Source organism: Polypterus senegalus, chromosome 1, assembly GCF_016835505.1.
Source record: "Polypterus senegalus isolate Bchr_013 chromosome 1, ASM1683550v1, whole genome shotgun sequence".
Taxonomy (NCBI): Eukaryota; Metazoa; Chordata; class Cladistia; order Polypteriformes; family Polypteridae; genus Polypterus; species Polypterus senegalus.
In genome coordinates, this window is record NC_053154.1 from 12,806,232 (window position 1) to 12,821,767 (window position 15,536).

The 15,536-nt window shown below is 40.7% G+C and overlaps 1 protein-coding gene across 1 annotated transcript in view; it reads right to left on the minus strand.

Annotated features, from left to right (window-relative positions):
- Window positions 1-15,536, minus strand: part of lrrc4ca (leucine rich repeat containing 4C, genome duplicate a) — a 2,071,324-nt gene that overhangs the window by 1,388,668 nt on the left and 667,120 nt on the right. The window contains exon 3 of the mRNA XM_039744122.1: window positions 3,545-3,620. The gene's annotated coding sequence lies outside the window, so the exon portion shown is untranslated. The remainder of the gene's footprint in view (window positions 1-3,544; window positions 3,621-15,536) is intronic.

The following is a 15,536-nucleotide window of genomic DNA, read 5'->3' on the forward strand; positions in this document are numbered from 1 at the left end:
AAAAAAAATAAAAAAAAGAAATCCCCACTTTCCGCATGACTTCCTACAGACCATGTCCCAGTACCAGAAGCACTCCTGGGTCTTAGATAAGAGGAGCTGCTCTGCCACAACCCACTGAGTTAGAATTGAGTGGAAGAGGAATGGAGGGGGGAAGAGAGAGGGAAGCGAGAATATTTGTCTTTGTGTTACCTTGACAGAAACTTTATAAAGGTGTTTGGTTCTATTAAACTATTCATTTGAACACAGGACTTGGGTCTGTAAGGTTGCGTTTTAGGCTCGTTGGCGCCCCCATGGGATCAATGCATTTTTAGAAACCCGTCAGTTTTTGGTTTTTGAGGATTCAAGGGGTCCCGTGGATTAATTAGTGTGATCAAAACACCTGAGTCCCGCTGTATTTGACAGCCTGGCATCATTGCGTATGCCGATCAAGCCGCAGACTCTCATGCTGCGCTCAGTACAGCAAAATGAAGTTCCACACACCTCTCTTTTAGTGAATTCGTTTTTCTAATTATATGAGGTCAGCCATAATGTAAGAAGGTTTAAAGTTTACTGTGTACCTGAAAAACTGAGATTTAAAAAAATTTAGTTTCCGACACTGCTTTTAAAATTAAAGCTTAGACTTTATTAACAGAAATACAAACAACTATTGGGATTGCAGAAGAAATTCTCCATGATTATCATGGGAAGGAGAGAGAATACATTACAGTAGCTTCATTTATATTACTATTCACAAGCAAAGCTTTTCAAATACAAAACACAAATCAAACGTACAACTCATACATTTTCATTTCTCTCAGACTCAGTAGCTCAAATGCTCATGGCTTAAAAACCTTCCATTTTCCAATGATCCAATGACCACCCCTCTCTACAGATAACACATACAATAATAGTGTCATGATAAGCCAAAAACAGAAAGTTCAAAACCTCACCTCATCAGTTTTTCCCGGTGAGGTCCATGGTGGCAACAGGCCAAGCAGGTCAGCCCAGACTTCCCTTTCCCCAGCTACAGATTCCCAGTCTTCCTTGGGAATTCCCATGCATTCCAAAGCCAGCCAAGAGATAAAATCCCCCACACAATGTATCCTGGGTCTGCCACAGGGTCTCCACCCCGTGGGACGTACCAGGGGTTTATTTACAACATGACCAAAATACAACTGTCTTCTCTTGATCCAGAGAAGCATTGACTCATGAATCGCTAAGCTTCTCAGCCTGGCATAGAGTGTGAGCCCAGCAGGCCCGTGAAGACACTTCATTTCTGTCATTTGTACTCACAATCTCATTTCTGTTGTTTATTACCCACAGCTCAGGAACAGGGATGTAGGTTGATCGTTAAACCGAGAGTTTTGTCCTTTGACGTCATTTCCACTTCACCACCACAGACCAGTACAGCACCCTCAACAAAGGAGCTGTCACTCCAATCCACTTGTTGATCTCATTAATCACTCAAGAACCAGATCACGAGATACTTGAGTCTACTCCTCCTGAAGAGCGCAGTTTACACTTTTTCAAGAGAGAACCATGGCCTCAGACTTGAAGCTGCCGATCATTATCCCAGCCACTTCACACTCAACAGCGAATCGCTTAAGAGAGTACCAAAGGTCACAGTCAGATGGGGCAAAGAAGACAACATCATCTAAATAAAGTGAGAATGCTACCCCTAGCCTCCCCTACTGGATAACCTCAAATCATTGGCTGCACCTTGATACTCTGACCATGATAACCACAACAAGGAGTGGTGACAAGACAACCTTGGTTTAACGGCAAGTATTCGGACACAACTCTCACCATATTCATATAGGGAATGAACAACATGTAATAGCTGCTCGGTTACCTCATACTAATGTACCTACCACAGCACATGCCGAGGGACACGGTTATACATGTAGACTAGATTATTATACTCTCACGCACCCTCTAGCAACTGAACGTTCAAAATCAATGAAAAAAATCTTTCCAAATACAAAAAACAGAACACTTAATACTATGTACCATAGATTGTTAAACTACGGGTTGCATGTTGTCTGGATTTGGGTCACACAGATTATTATTATTAATTTTATAGAGTTGTGATTCTCTGTTTGTGGAGTGTCTTGCGATGGGTCACCATAGACAGTTTAAGTGATCTGCATTGGCAATCAACGATTCTCCAAGTGGTACCCTCAAAGGAGACCCCTTCCCACCCCCTCACTAATATGTTGCTTGGCAGTGATGACAGCCAACAGTGGTTTACCTAGGGTGAGCGACAAAAGGAATGAAGGTCGGCGGCGATTCTGTGTCTTGAAGGCAACATTGGGGGAAGAAGTTTATGAACCAGTAAAAATCAGAGATACCAAATCTCAATAAAAATCAAACAAACTCTATAGCCAAGACTAAGAAATGTTTAAAGTCAAGTCATAACCTACAATATAAAGCTAAACCGGAAAGAGAATGTCCAATAACAATGGAATAAGCAGAAGAAGATAACGGATGAGAATAGAGACAAAGAATAAGGGGAAATATTCAGCAGAACATGAGGTCTCCAAAAGCACAGCCCACAAACAATGCAAGTTTCATAGACAGATAAATGATATTTATCAAATGTGCTAATATTAAAAATTGATCTCTTCCACAGAGACAAGCATAATAACAAAACTTGTGTCTCAGAGAGATGATTAAATTTTACCGAAGAAGGTTGAATAGCCCAAGAGCAAGAGTTGGAAAACATTATATTTTAAAAGTTACAGGCCTACATTTGCCAGTAAATCCCACCTCTAATGGACATTATTGGAAGTGCTCTTTGGGACTTATGTGGCAGCCAGGAGTCTTATATAGGACCCTCAAGTAACTGCAACTCTATGACTGCAGCACCTGTGAGTCCTAATCCATAATGACCTCTGTATTATGAGTTTAGAGGGTCTCACATAGTTCCAGGGTGGTTCATTTTCAATGTACTAGAAAGTGGAGTGTTTGCTTGTGCTTTATACCTGTTGTGATTACTGGATTTTTAACTCGATTTTTGAATTCTGTATCATGACTGTGTTTGCACTGCCTTCAGGTAATTTCTTTTTCTGCTCCTTGCAGCCTCTTGTGCTACAGAGCATTTTTGTTAAAAAATAAATCTTTTATTTTATAAAGATTCTTTGAGGCAATTTTTGTGTCTAACAGGATTTTGACAGTAAAGCCCACCTTTAGTTGGCATTTTTGGAAGTGCTTTGTGGGACTTATGTGCTTTTGTGGCTCCCATACAGATGACATACAGTGGCAGGCAGACATCTTATGTGGGACACTCATGTAATTACAGTTTTGTGACTGCAGCACCTGGGAGTCCTAATTCATAATGAGGTCCCACCGCTGAAGACACAGAACAAAATACAGGATTGGGGACCAGGAATAAAAACAAAACAGAAAAAATAATCATAATCCAAGTTAGAATACAGAGAAAATAACAATTGCAGAAGAAAACAAAAACAGTGGTCGAGGCAACAGAAATCCTAACAAAGAGACTCTTGGAGGGTTCTGTAATCCAATGAAACTTTTCAAACCATTATTGTAAGTCAATACTCACTGTAATGAGACGATGCAGGCAGGCTATGTTGAATAAAATCCACTTAGAAGACTCGCACATTGAAATTAATAATCTCCTAGAAAAAAAAATCATGTATATGGTTAATACTATTTAAAATAACAATAATAAACTTTATATACACATGACCACCATTCTTCAAAAAAAAAGCAAATGCCTGTTTTCAGATCTGCGTAATATTACAAAACACTTTTGAGTGCTTTGCTTATCGTTCCCAGCACCAATGGAAGACTGTAGTTGCAGTCATGAAAGGGTGTGCGGCCTGCTAAAATAAGCCAAGAGGCTCTCGTTAACACAGATACTATCTGACGGCTACAAATGAAGCAGACCCCAAGAATGAGGTGCCGAAAAAACACCACAAATTGCCCCACAGTTGTATCATCAACCCCAAGCTTGTGAACAAAAGTAAATCAAAAATTAATTTATAAAAAATAAAAAAATATAGAAAAATGCTCAACAGAACAAAAAGACACAAGGAGCTGACAAAAAAGCAATCCTACAGCAAACAAGTCTAGAAGAGTAATCCAAGAACAGAGCAGTAAATAATCCAAACAGTAAATACTCCAAACAGATGAATGATCTCCAGTTCCTGAGCCTTCTCAGCTGAGTTAAGCTGGACATACACTTTAGGAATTTTGCCACCATGTCATGCCTGGTTTGCAGTTGCTGACCCATTTTATGATTAGATTTGAATGTCAATCTCAAAGACCGCATTTTCACATGCAAATTGAGGGAGATTGTGATGCCCGATTACAATTGGGCTATTGAGTTACCGGAGAGGAATTCTGTCATGTTAGAAATTTCAGTTGGCTGTCTTGTAGTGTGTAGTCTTACTATCCAATTTTTTAATGCCGCCAACAAATTGTTTGATTGGTATTGCATTTCACTATGTCTTAGTATAGTGGCTGAACATTGTACATTGAGCATTGCTGTTGTCACCATTGTTATTTATACCTTTGTGATTTCAAAAAGCTAGCTATTATGTAGGAACACGTATACAAAAAAAAAAAAAGAGGGAACATGATCAATCTTAAATGGCCAATGAGAAAAAACATTTACTGGAGGAACATGAAATAAACACATACAACAGTAAATTACATAGATTATGTAGCTACAATTCTCTCTTTTAAACAGGTAGAGCACATTCTCTGCGCCTTCCTAACTCTCCATGTCTCCAGTTACGTCTTTTTACGCCAAGAGTCAACAATGCAGATCTTTCTATTGTTGACATTTTGAGAAGCCTGTGGCCATATTGTATTTTTTCGAAAACGAAAAATATGAATGGGTAAAACTGTCATTCGGGATAATGAACATGTATAGTCTGAGCACCTATGTCGTGGCATGTCAATCGGACCAAATGTGCTCGTACAGTTTGAGCACATACTCAAGTGGCAATTCTACCATGTAGTGAGAGTCCAGACATTTCTAAAAATTGCACCTTGTATGGCCAGCATAAAATGACCACAAGGAAAATTCATGAGTAGTAACGTCAGGGTGATCATAGGCAAACTTAAAGAGACATAAGTACATAATTAACCAATAATATACAAAGTCGACAAAAATAAGATAACGTAAAATGTGAAAAATAATAAGACAAAGATAACAAAAACAGCAATAGAACACAAATGGACATTGCTACTGTCACACACGTGCAAGTAGGAGACAGCTGAAGGGCTTAAATAATGTTAATACCACATCCGACCCTTGCACTGACTGTCTTTCTCAGTTCCCTGCAGACCTTTCCCGAAAAATCCTACTAGGTTCCGGTACCTTAAAAGACGTCACTTCCGGGTCCCGCCCCTTTGATGAGACGTCACTTCCTGTACGGGCCTTTAAAGCCACCATTTTACCACCATGGAATCAGTTCTGTTTTGGACTCAGTGTTGTGAACATCTCTGTTCAATTCTACAAACCTTTTGCAGCTAGGGATATTATACGGGTGGCTGCCCCAAACCTTTTTATGATGTCTGGTCTGTGTTTATATCACACTAGATAACAGTTACAGTTTGAGATTATTTGATGGCGATATATGAGTGTTGACCAACTTTTATACTTCAGTCAAATTTGAAGGCCACCAAATTACTACTAATTCCATTCAGCTATGTCTCACTGTCTGAGGAAACCTTATACGCTATGTAAATACAAAACACAACGGGCATAAAGGTTTGGACCACCAGGTGGTGAAACCCCACTTAATGTCAGGTTAATTAAGAAGAAATATTTCAGAATGCAGTTGAAGAGCTAAACATTTTCTTTGATTTGGATCTTATTCAGCCTGAGGTTTTCGCTAATGCCGAACAGGACAGGACAGGACTTCCAATTTTTGATTTGATACACTTTATTAATCCCCGTGAGGAAACTGTCCTTTTGCATGACCTCTGTGGGGGTCAAAGTGCAGGGTTCGCCATTGTGCAGCACCCCTGGAGCAATTTTCAGGTCAAGGGCCCTTGTGGCAGTAATAGAATTTGAACCGGCAACCTTCCAGATACCAGTGGAGATCCTTAACCACAGTGCCACCAATTGGAAACAGAAGTAACATCAGTGGTTGACAGTTTCTCACATCTGAAAGTAAAAGAGAGGAGAGGACATAAGCTACAGCGGCAACCGGTGTACTGGGATAGTAATACATCATTTGCATAGAGGTCCCCTACACACACATATCTGACAACACTTACATAATATGCATACGAATTCTGACAAACGAGAGGAGACCATTCAGTCCATCAAGCTCGTTTGTTTAGCTAGTAGCTAAACTGTCCCAATGTCCCTTCCAGAAACTTCTTAAAGGTTGTCAAGATTTCTGCATCAACTCCATGACTCAGGAGTTTGTTCCAGATTGATCATGTTCCCTCTTAATCTTCTTTCACTTAAATGAGTTCTGTTCATTAGAACATTTTGTCCTGGACCTAATCTAGTAATTCATCACTGCCGTTCATCCGATATCATTGTTTTTTTTCCAATCCATCGAGTTCCAAACCTACATATTTGATTATGTGTTTCTGCTCAGGGCAACACCTTCTTCACTGAACCATCCAGTTTTCTATGGAAGGAATCACTGGATTATGTGGCCGCCTGAGAGATAACACCATCAGCCCACAGCTGATTAGGCTCAGAAGGTCAAAGGGGTCTCTCACACAACAGCGGGCACCATCTCCCTAAGCCTCATGGTGTTTGTCTCTCCGCTGAGCAAATCCATGTCATAGCACCATTATATTCTGCCCTGGAATTCACTCAGGGAGACCTCTCAGTCACACATCCTCCTGGGGATGATGGAAATGGCTGGCATTGAACTTGGGCCACTTGCTTAAGCAAAAAATGTCTTGACTGCCGTCAAATCCAAAGCAAGTTAGTTTAAGTCCTTTTGCTGTTATTTCAGCGAGCACCGTTAGCTGGAAAGGATGAGTGAAACGAGAAGGACAAATGCAGTGGAGGCTCCGAGAGATTCTGCAGCTACGTGAGGGGCACTCTTGCGGTTAGGAACCTGCCGAGTCCACCAATCCCCTAACTTTATTAACCTCCAAACAGACAGAGGCCGAGTCAGGGTTCAAACCTAGGTGTCACTAAACTGTGCCATGGCAGCTCTACCCAGTCCAACATCATATCACCCACTGCGTATATTACGGCTGTTTTATTTTATTTGAATTATACTTGTAAATGTCTATGGAGCCTGAAGCTTTTCCAATGGGAAGCACAGTATAAAAAAATAAATTGAATTGAAAATACAAGTTGCTGTAGCATGAAATCAGATAAATTGTTTCAAGGGTAACTGAATAGGGATTTAAATATATTGTTATTGAGAACAAAGGTTTACTTATTTATTTACTCATAATATCATTTTAATTAAGAAACCTGGGAGGATAAAGAAAAATATTTTTTATTCAGTTAGTCATGTAGAATGAATGAGAATTGTATTATTAGGTTGGATCACATATGCACGTTGGAGGGCCACCTTCAGGGCGTAACTGAGATATGTAATGCCACACCGGAATAAGAGGGGGAACCATTGCAAACATTTTCATTTGTTTCCACCTCCACAGCTCCGAGAAGATGCCTAGATGAGGGTAACTGACCTCGACCCTTCTGCACAAGGGTCCTATAAAGCTGGGCATCCCCAGAAGGAGGCGTCTCACTTTGAGTCAAGCCAAACTGAAGGAAGGAGCTCCCCAAAGAAAAGAGCCGCTTACCTGAGAATTCATAGAAGGCTACAGCCTATATTTTTGTTGTGTAGCGCCATCATGCATTTATTTAGCTTTATTTGGGTTAACAAACTATATAGGACAACTGGGTTGTTTTCAAAATAATTTCTTTTGGACCCGATTCTCACTACTGTTCAACCACAACAGATAAAGAAATATTTGAAGTATCCAAATTTTGAAGTATTTAGAGCACCCTCATAATGTTTGGGATTAAAACACATTTCTACTTGATGTACCCCACTGCTCCGCAGTTTACACTTACCAATCAAACTCTTCAGAATATCCAGTCACTTGACTCTTGCATGTCAAAAAATGATGACGAGTGTCATACATTTTTCTTCTGAAAATGTACACTTGTATCCAGTGTTTTTGATATTGTAAGGGACATACTTGCTGTGTGAATCTCTAAAGAGCTTGAACTTGTGTCTGCCTGTTAAACTGGGACATCCTGACTTCATACCAGCACGTTAAATTGCGCCTTACCATCATATGACATTTAAGCTTTTTACTTAGATCTCTAATAGTAATTTACAGTTAGGTCCATAAATATTTGGACAGAGACAACTTTTGTCTAATTTTGGTTCTGTACATTACCACAATGAATTTTAAATGAAACAACTCAGACGGAGTTGAAGTGCAGACTTTCAGCTTTAATTCAGTGGATTGAACAAAGCGGCCGGGTCAGAGCTTCTCCAAAATGGCAGGTCTTTTGGGAGGTCCCAGGAAAACAGTGGTTACTACCTACCAAATGTTGTCCAAGGAAAGACAACTGGTGACTAGTGATTAGCGAGCATGCTCGGCCAAACATGTGTTCGGCTCGAACATCGCTATGCTCGGAGCATGGCGCTACTCGAACGAGCACCACATGTGCTCGTGCGCCATGCTCGAGTCTCCGCCCCACACGTTTTGCGGGTTGGAGACAACCAATCAAGGGGCAGCTAAATACTGCCCTCACTGTAATGCCAGTAGCCATGTCAGGTGCTGGCATTACAGTGATTGGCCGGCAGGAACACGTCATCGGGTGCTATATATGCAGGTACTGTCATATAATGTTTTAGAGCGTCACTTCATCTGCTGGCACTAGCATATAATGTTTTAGAGCGTCAGTTCACCTGCAGGCACTGGCATATAATGTTTTAGAGCGTCAGTTCACCTGCAGGCACTGGCATATAATGTTTTAGAGCGTCAGTTCACCTGCAGGCACTGGCATATAATGTTTTAGAGCATCATTTTTCCTGTAAAATTGATTTTTTTGTGGGGTTTTGGGCATGTTTTTGTCAGTCTGTAAAAGTGGTGTACAACTCGGACAAACTGGTTCCCAGCAGCGACTTGGGAGTCCAAGACGCATCCAGACATCGTCCCCATGCTGTTCCCGGTCCATTTGGGTGGTGTTTCTGTCACTTTCTGACCTTTTCCAATGGACCAGGCACCCTCCCCTCTTCAGAGCAGGAGGTGCCTGGTTGTCTCCCATTGACTTACATTATACTCGGGTGCTCGGAAGAGCACACGAACATCGCGATGTGTTCGGACCGAACACCCGAATACTTTGGTGCTCGCTCATCACTACTGGTGACCCAGCGACACAGTAATGGGTGTTCAAGGCTCATTGATGCTCTGATCTCACAGAAGTTATTGAAAATTGTCATTCTGGCCATGAGAGAAAGAATAGAATAGAATATCTTTTATTGTCACTGCATTGAGAACAGCACAATGAAATTTAAAACCGCTTTCCCAGAGATGATTTCCTCATGCATACACAGATAAAAAAATGATTGGATTTGTAAAATAATGTAAAAAATGATAATTAAAGTGCATAACATATTAAAAGTGCATTTCAGTAATTGCACACAGTTTCTTACATTAAACCAAGTCCAAGGCTATTAAGATGGTGAAAGTGAAAGTAGGGACAATGGAATAGAGGGCCGAGAAGTAAGTTCTTGGACAGCTGAGGGGTAAAAGCTGTTCCTCAGTCTCGTGGTACGGCACTTCAGGGTCCTTGTAGCGCCTTCCAGAGGGTAAAAATGTGAAGACGTGATGGGGAGGGTGAGTATTATCACTTATGATTCTGCAGGCCTTGCTGTAACAGTGTGTCCTGTAGATGTCGGGGGGAGAGGGAGAATCCAATGATTTTTTTGTGCTGTCTTGACCACCCTCTGGAGGGCTGCCCTGTCTGCCTCTGAACAGTTTCCAAACCATGCTAAGATGGAGTAGATCAGTAAGCCCTCTATTGATCAGTGATAAAAAAAAGTCTTCAGCAAAGAGGCAGAGATATGTTTTTTCCCCTCAGTATCCTGAAGATGTGCAATCTTTTCTGGACCTTCTTCACTGCAGCAGTGATGTTTATACTCCATTTTAGGTTACTGCTGATGTGGGTCCCTGGAAACGTACTGTAAAACGGGTCACCTGCACTACCTCTTGATCTCCTATCCTGAATGGCAGGTGCACGTCCTGTTTCTGCCTGAAATCCAGGTGTCAGAACAAACCGTGCATTGAAGCTTGCATAGCCATGCTGACCTCTGTCCACCATAGAAAGTGCCTACAATAAGCACATGGACATCAGAACTGGACTGTAGAGCAATGGAAGAAGGTGGCCTGGTCTGATGAATCTGGTCTTCCATCAGATCAGGTAGAAGGCCGTCTGTGTGTGTATGTTGATTACCTAGAGAAGAGATGGAGAAAGCTGGCACTATGAGAAGAAGGCAGGCAGGCTGGTTGTAACTTTCACATGGCCACCTTCCTAACGATTGTTGCAGACCACATACACCAGTTCATGGCAATGGTATTCCCTGATAGCAGTAGCCCCTTTCAGGAGGATGCCATAAATGTGCGGGGTTTTTGTTTTTTTTTTGATATGTCAGCAACAGATTAACACCCGACATAAGCATGTCTCCTCCTTTGACGCCAGTGTGGTCCCCGCCACCTTAAATTGGATGAATCGTTTTATAAATAATGAAAGAATGAATGGGAAACTGGGAGCAGCTCACACAGAGTGCTGTTTCAATATTAATTATGACAAGCTTCTTCTTTACATTTACGCCAGACAAAACATCCATTATCTGGGTGACTGACGAAGCGGTGAATCTCGAAACGGGTCTGCATTATCCAGTCCAATGAGAGCCCAGCTTCATGTGACTAAGTAGAGATGGCGTGCTGTCATCTTCCACATTCCACAACAGACAGCTTGAAATGTTCCTTAAAGCTTTACATAAAAGCTTTCCCAGAGCTTTTGAGGATGTAATCGTTTAGAGAGGTTTCAGATTATTTCTTGGGAGACTCGTTACTGAAGGACGACTCTGCCCATTTTGCAAAAAACAGAGGGGAAAAAAAAAATACTTCAAAGAGCAATAAAGAGCAGGTTCATGAGTGCCGTCTGGAAGAGATGGGGGTGGATTTGTAAAATAAACTACAAAACAGATTCACGCTGCACCCTACTAACACAGGAGCTTGTGACAAACTGCGTTGTTTGTTTGATGCACCATGAAGGAAATTCAAATTTATTGGGAAGAAAAATGCAAAGGTTATTTTACTCAGAACAACCTGAAGACTTCATTTCCCTCTTCTTGCTTTGCTGAAACCAGTTGGTTAGCATTTTAAATACACTCCTCCCTGTCTTTGTAAGGATAATTTTACACAATCTCAGTATTTGTCATTGTTTTTGTTTCTAATAGTTACAAATCTTATATCTTTATTTAAAGAGCTTCTGTAAAAAGCCAGATTTCACCAAGGGACAAATTTGTTTTTTCCTATCTATCTATATTACATAGTGCCTTTCATATCTATCTATCTATTATATAGTGCCTTTTGTATCTATCTATCTATCTATCTATCTATTATATAGTGCCTTTCGTATCTATCTATCTATTATATGCTGCATTTCATATCTATCAGAGGGGACTGGGCGGTCTCGTGGTCTGGAACCCCTACAAATTTTATTTTTTTTCTCCAGCTTTTGAAGTTTTTTTTTTTTTTTTCTGTCCACCTGGCCATCAGACCTTACTTATTCTATGTTAATTAATGTTGACTTATGTTTATTTTTTATTGTGTCTTCTATTTTTCTATTAATTTTGTAAAGCACTGTGAGCTACATTTTTTTGTATGAATATGTGCTATATACATAAATAAATGTTGATTGATTGATTGATTGATCTATCTATCTATTATATAGTGCCTGTCATATCTATCTATCTATTATATAGTGCCTTTCGTGTCTATTTATCTATCTATTATATAGTACCTTTCGTATCTATCTATCTATATTATATAGTGCCTTTCAATCTATCTATCTATTATATAGTGCCTTTATTTATCTATCTATTATATAGTGCCTTTCGTGTCTATCTATTTATCTATCTATTATATGCTGCCTTTCATATCTATCTATCTATCTATTATATAGTGCCTTTCATATCTATCTTTCTATATTATATAGTGCCTTTCAATCTATCTTTCTATTATATAGTGCCTTTCGTGTTTATCTATCTATTATATGCTGCCTTTCGTATCTATCTATCTATCTATTATATACTGCCTTTCATATCTATCTATTATATAGTGCCTTTTGTATCTATCTATCTATCTATCTATCTATCTATCTATCTATCTAGTGTCACAGACGGCTGGGTCCTTGTCCTGGCTGGGTCACCTCTTCACGGACAGGACCGTGGTAGCAAGCGTGGGCAGAACAATACCTTCCATGGGATGCTAGATGGCAGCTCCCATGAGTTGCAGTGGTGCCTCGGATTCATGCAGGGCTTCATGGGAGTTGGAGCTATCTACAGCCCAGGGGGTGCTGCTACAGCTGCTGAGCCTTCTTTGGTGGGTTTTCCGCCACACCATGGAAGTGCTACAAGGATTAGGTCAACGAGCACCTGGAGCACTTCCAGGGGGCGTTATAAAAGGAGACAGCAGTCATTATTCCGGGAGTCAGAGTCAGGAGGAGGGAGACAAAGCTTGTCGGAGAGGAGTGGAGGAGAAAGAATAAGAAAGAAAGAGAAAGTAAAGTATTGAGATTGTGTTTAGTGCTTGGACTGTGTTGTGGGAAGATGTTTCACACGAGCGAAGAAAAATAAAAAAACCTTTAAAAACTTTGTTTTTTAAAAGTGTGCCTCCCGTGTCTGTCTGTGTCGGGTTAAGAGCTGGTATAGCACCATCTACTGTCACACTATCTATCTAAAGTGCCTTTCACATCTATCTATTTCACATCACATCTATCTATCATCAGATCAGCTTGGGGAGCATGTACTTTTACAGCATGTTGTCACAGCACACACACGACGAAATACCTTGGGGTACTGGCTGGCAACCCACCAGACATGAGGTCCATTCCCAACCCTGCGGAAATCGTCCTATATCTGCTCAATCCAGGTGCTTTGTGGGTATCCCCTTGGCCAGGTTCAGCCTGGTGCTCAACAACGAGGACCCTGCGAGCCGGATCACCCTCGGAGAATCACGTCACAAGGCTGTATTGCGACAACTGACACTCCCTCACAATGCAGGTAATGTGCCTCATTCAGGACTCTGTGACCAACCGCTCATTCGACACAAAGCCAGTCCGTCATTGTCCAACCCACTATATCCTAACACAGGGTCACGGGGGTCTGCTGGAGCCAATCCCAGCCAGCACAGGGCGCAACTCAGGAACAAACCCTGGGCAGGGTGCCAGCTCACTTCAGGGCACACACTCCCACACACACACCCCAAACACACACTAGGGACAATTTAGGATCGCCAATGCACTTAACCTGCATGTCTTTGGACTGTGGGAGGAAACCCACGCAGACACGGGCAGAACATGCAAACTCCGCGCAGGGAGGACCTGGGAAGCGAACTCAAGTCTCCTTACTGCGAGGCAGCAGTGCTGTCCACTGCGCCACCATTGACACAAAGTCAAATCTATTATGTGTTCCCAAAAAAATCCTCATAACGTGACCACTCATAAGTTGAAAACATAATTGCATTAATTTCTATTGGAAAATAATATATATTCCTGAGTCTCAGTCTTTTTCCCTAAATTAACACCAAATTCCTTTTAAATGAATGCATCCCCTAGAGTTGTTAATAAAAGTTATCAAAACAAAGCGTAAAGAGGTGTTTCTGTTCATTACTGACTAAATACTCAGGCTGTTTAAAGGCTCCTAATAAGTATGTTCATAGATCTTTTGCCTAGTGTCATCACTGGGAGTCCCAAAGCATGTACATCCCTAAAACATTTTCAAAAATGCCCTACTGGAGAGGGAAATCCCATCAGAAACCCTGGCTGGACACAAAAATGTTCCTGTAGAGACTTTATTAAATTAAAGATCTGTTCATCATGAAAGACTGTTCAATATCAATGAAGTTCCATTGAAAACACAAAGACACAATGGATTTGCCTAAAACATTAAGGAAATCTAATGTAAATAAAATATGGAAACAAAAATCCAATAATTCACAAAAACACACACACACAAAGAAAATTTACATAAATCACAGGAATACACCACTCCTATGCACCTTCAAAATGAACCAACAGGAACTTTAGGAGATCCTTCAGATTCCTGGCGGTGAATTGCAATTGTCCCCACCACTTTGAGGGACCACCCTCAATATACATAGAGCATGGCCAAGACATTGGAACACAAATGCAATTAATAGCAAATAAACATACAAAAGAATCAGAAATCAAATCTTTGGCTAGTGATTGTGGCACTGAGTGAGGTGACTGTGAGATGAGGGGAAAGATGAAGAGGTGCCACATCCATTGTTAAGCAAATTTATCGGTGACCTCATTGCCCGTTAAAAATTTGAGAATTGCTACACAAGTGCATCGTGGGACTAAATGACATATTGTTGAGATCTGGAGTCACAGACATGACAAAAAGGGATTGAAGCCATCAAAACACCTACAAAACAGACCAAAACCTTCACTGGCCTTCTGACAAAGACGCTCACCCCAGATCAGATTGCCCATAACAACTACCTACAGGCTTCAGCGTAGCTATGTAGTGACTCAAAAGAGACAGTAAAAGTTAAAATGTATGGAAAAATTATAGTTAGTAGATGGGAAAAAGATCAAAATTGGGAGACATTGTGACCGAGCATCACCACCAAAATGAGAACCTAAAGTCAAAGAAAAAGAACAAGAGATTCACTAATTGGGAGGAATAAAAATGAATATTCTTTATCAGTGTGAAACAAGAGTTTATCCATTAAACTTGGATAGCTTGGCACTGCCAAGGATGACCTTTGAACCATGGATCTGATGGTGTCATAAATGGGCATGTTGAAGTTTTTGATTTTTAAGAAATTTACATACCTTTCTGAGATCAAGCATTCACTACAACAACAACATTTGTTTCATACAAACAGTAGCTCAAAGTGCTTTACATAATAAAGAATAGAAAAATAAAAGACACAATAAGAAAATAAAATAAGTCAACATTAATTAACATCGAATAAGAGTAAGGTTCAATGGCCAGGGGGGACAGAAAAAACAAAAAAACTCCAGACGGCTGGAGAAAAAATAAAATCTGTAGGGATTCCAGACCATGAGACTGCCCAGTCCCCTCTGTGTCATTATGTCATTAAGGGTTATGGAGGGTAGAGTGACAAGCAAAAATGGCAAAATAATCCATTTAAAATGAACTGTACAACAGAATAAAGTGTCAAGAAAGTGAAGGGCACTGAATACTTTCTGAATCCACTGTAAATATTGACTCGCGTACTTGAGGACACCTTGTGGATATTAACCTCCTTGGCATTTATCCTGAGCGCCACTCAGGCTCAGAATTCTATGTAAT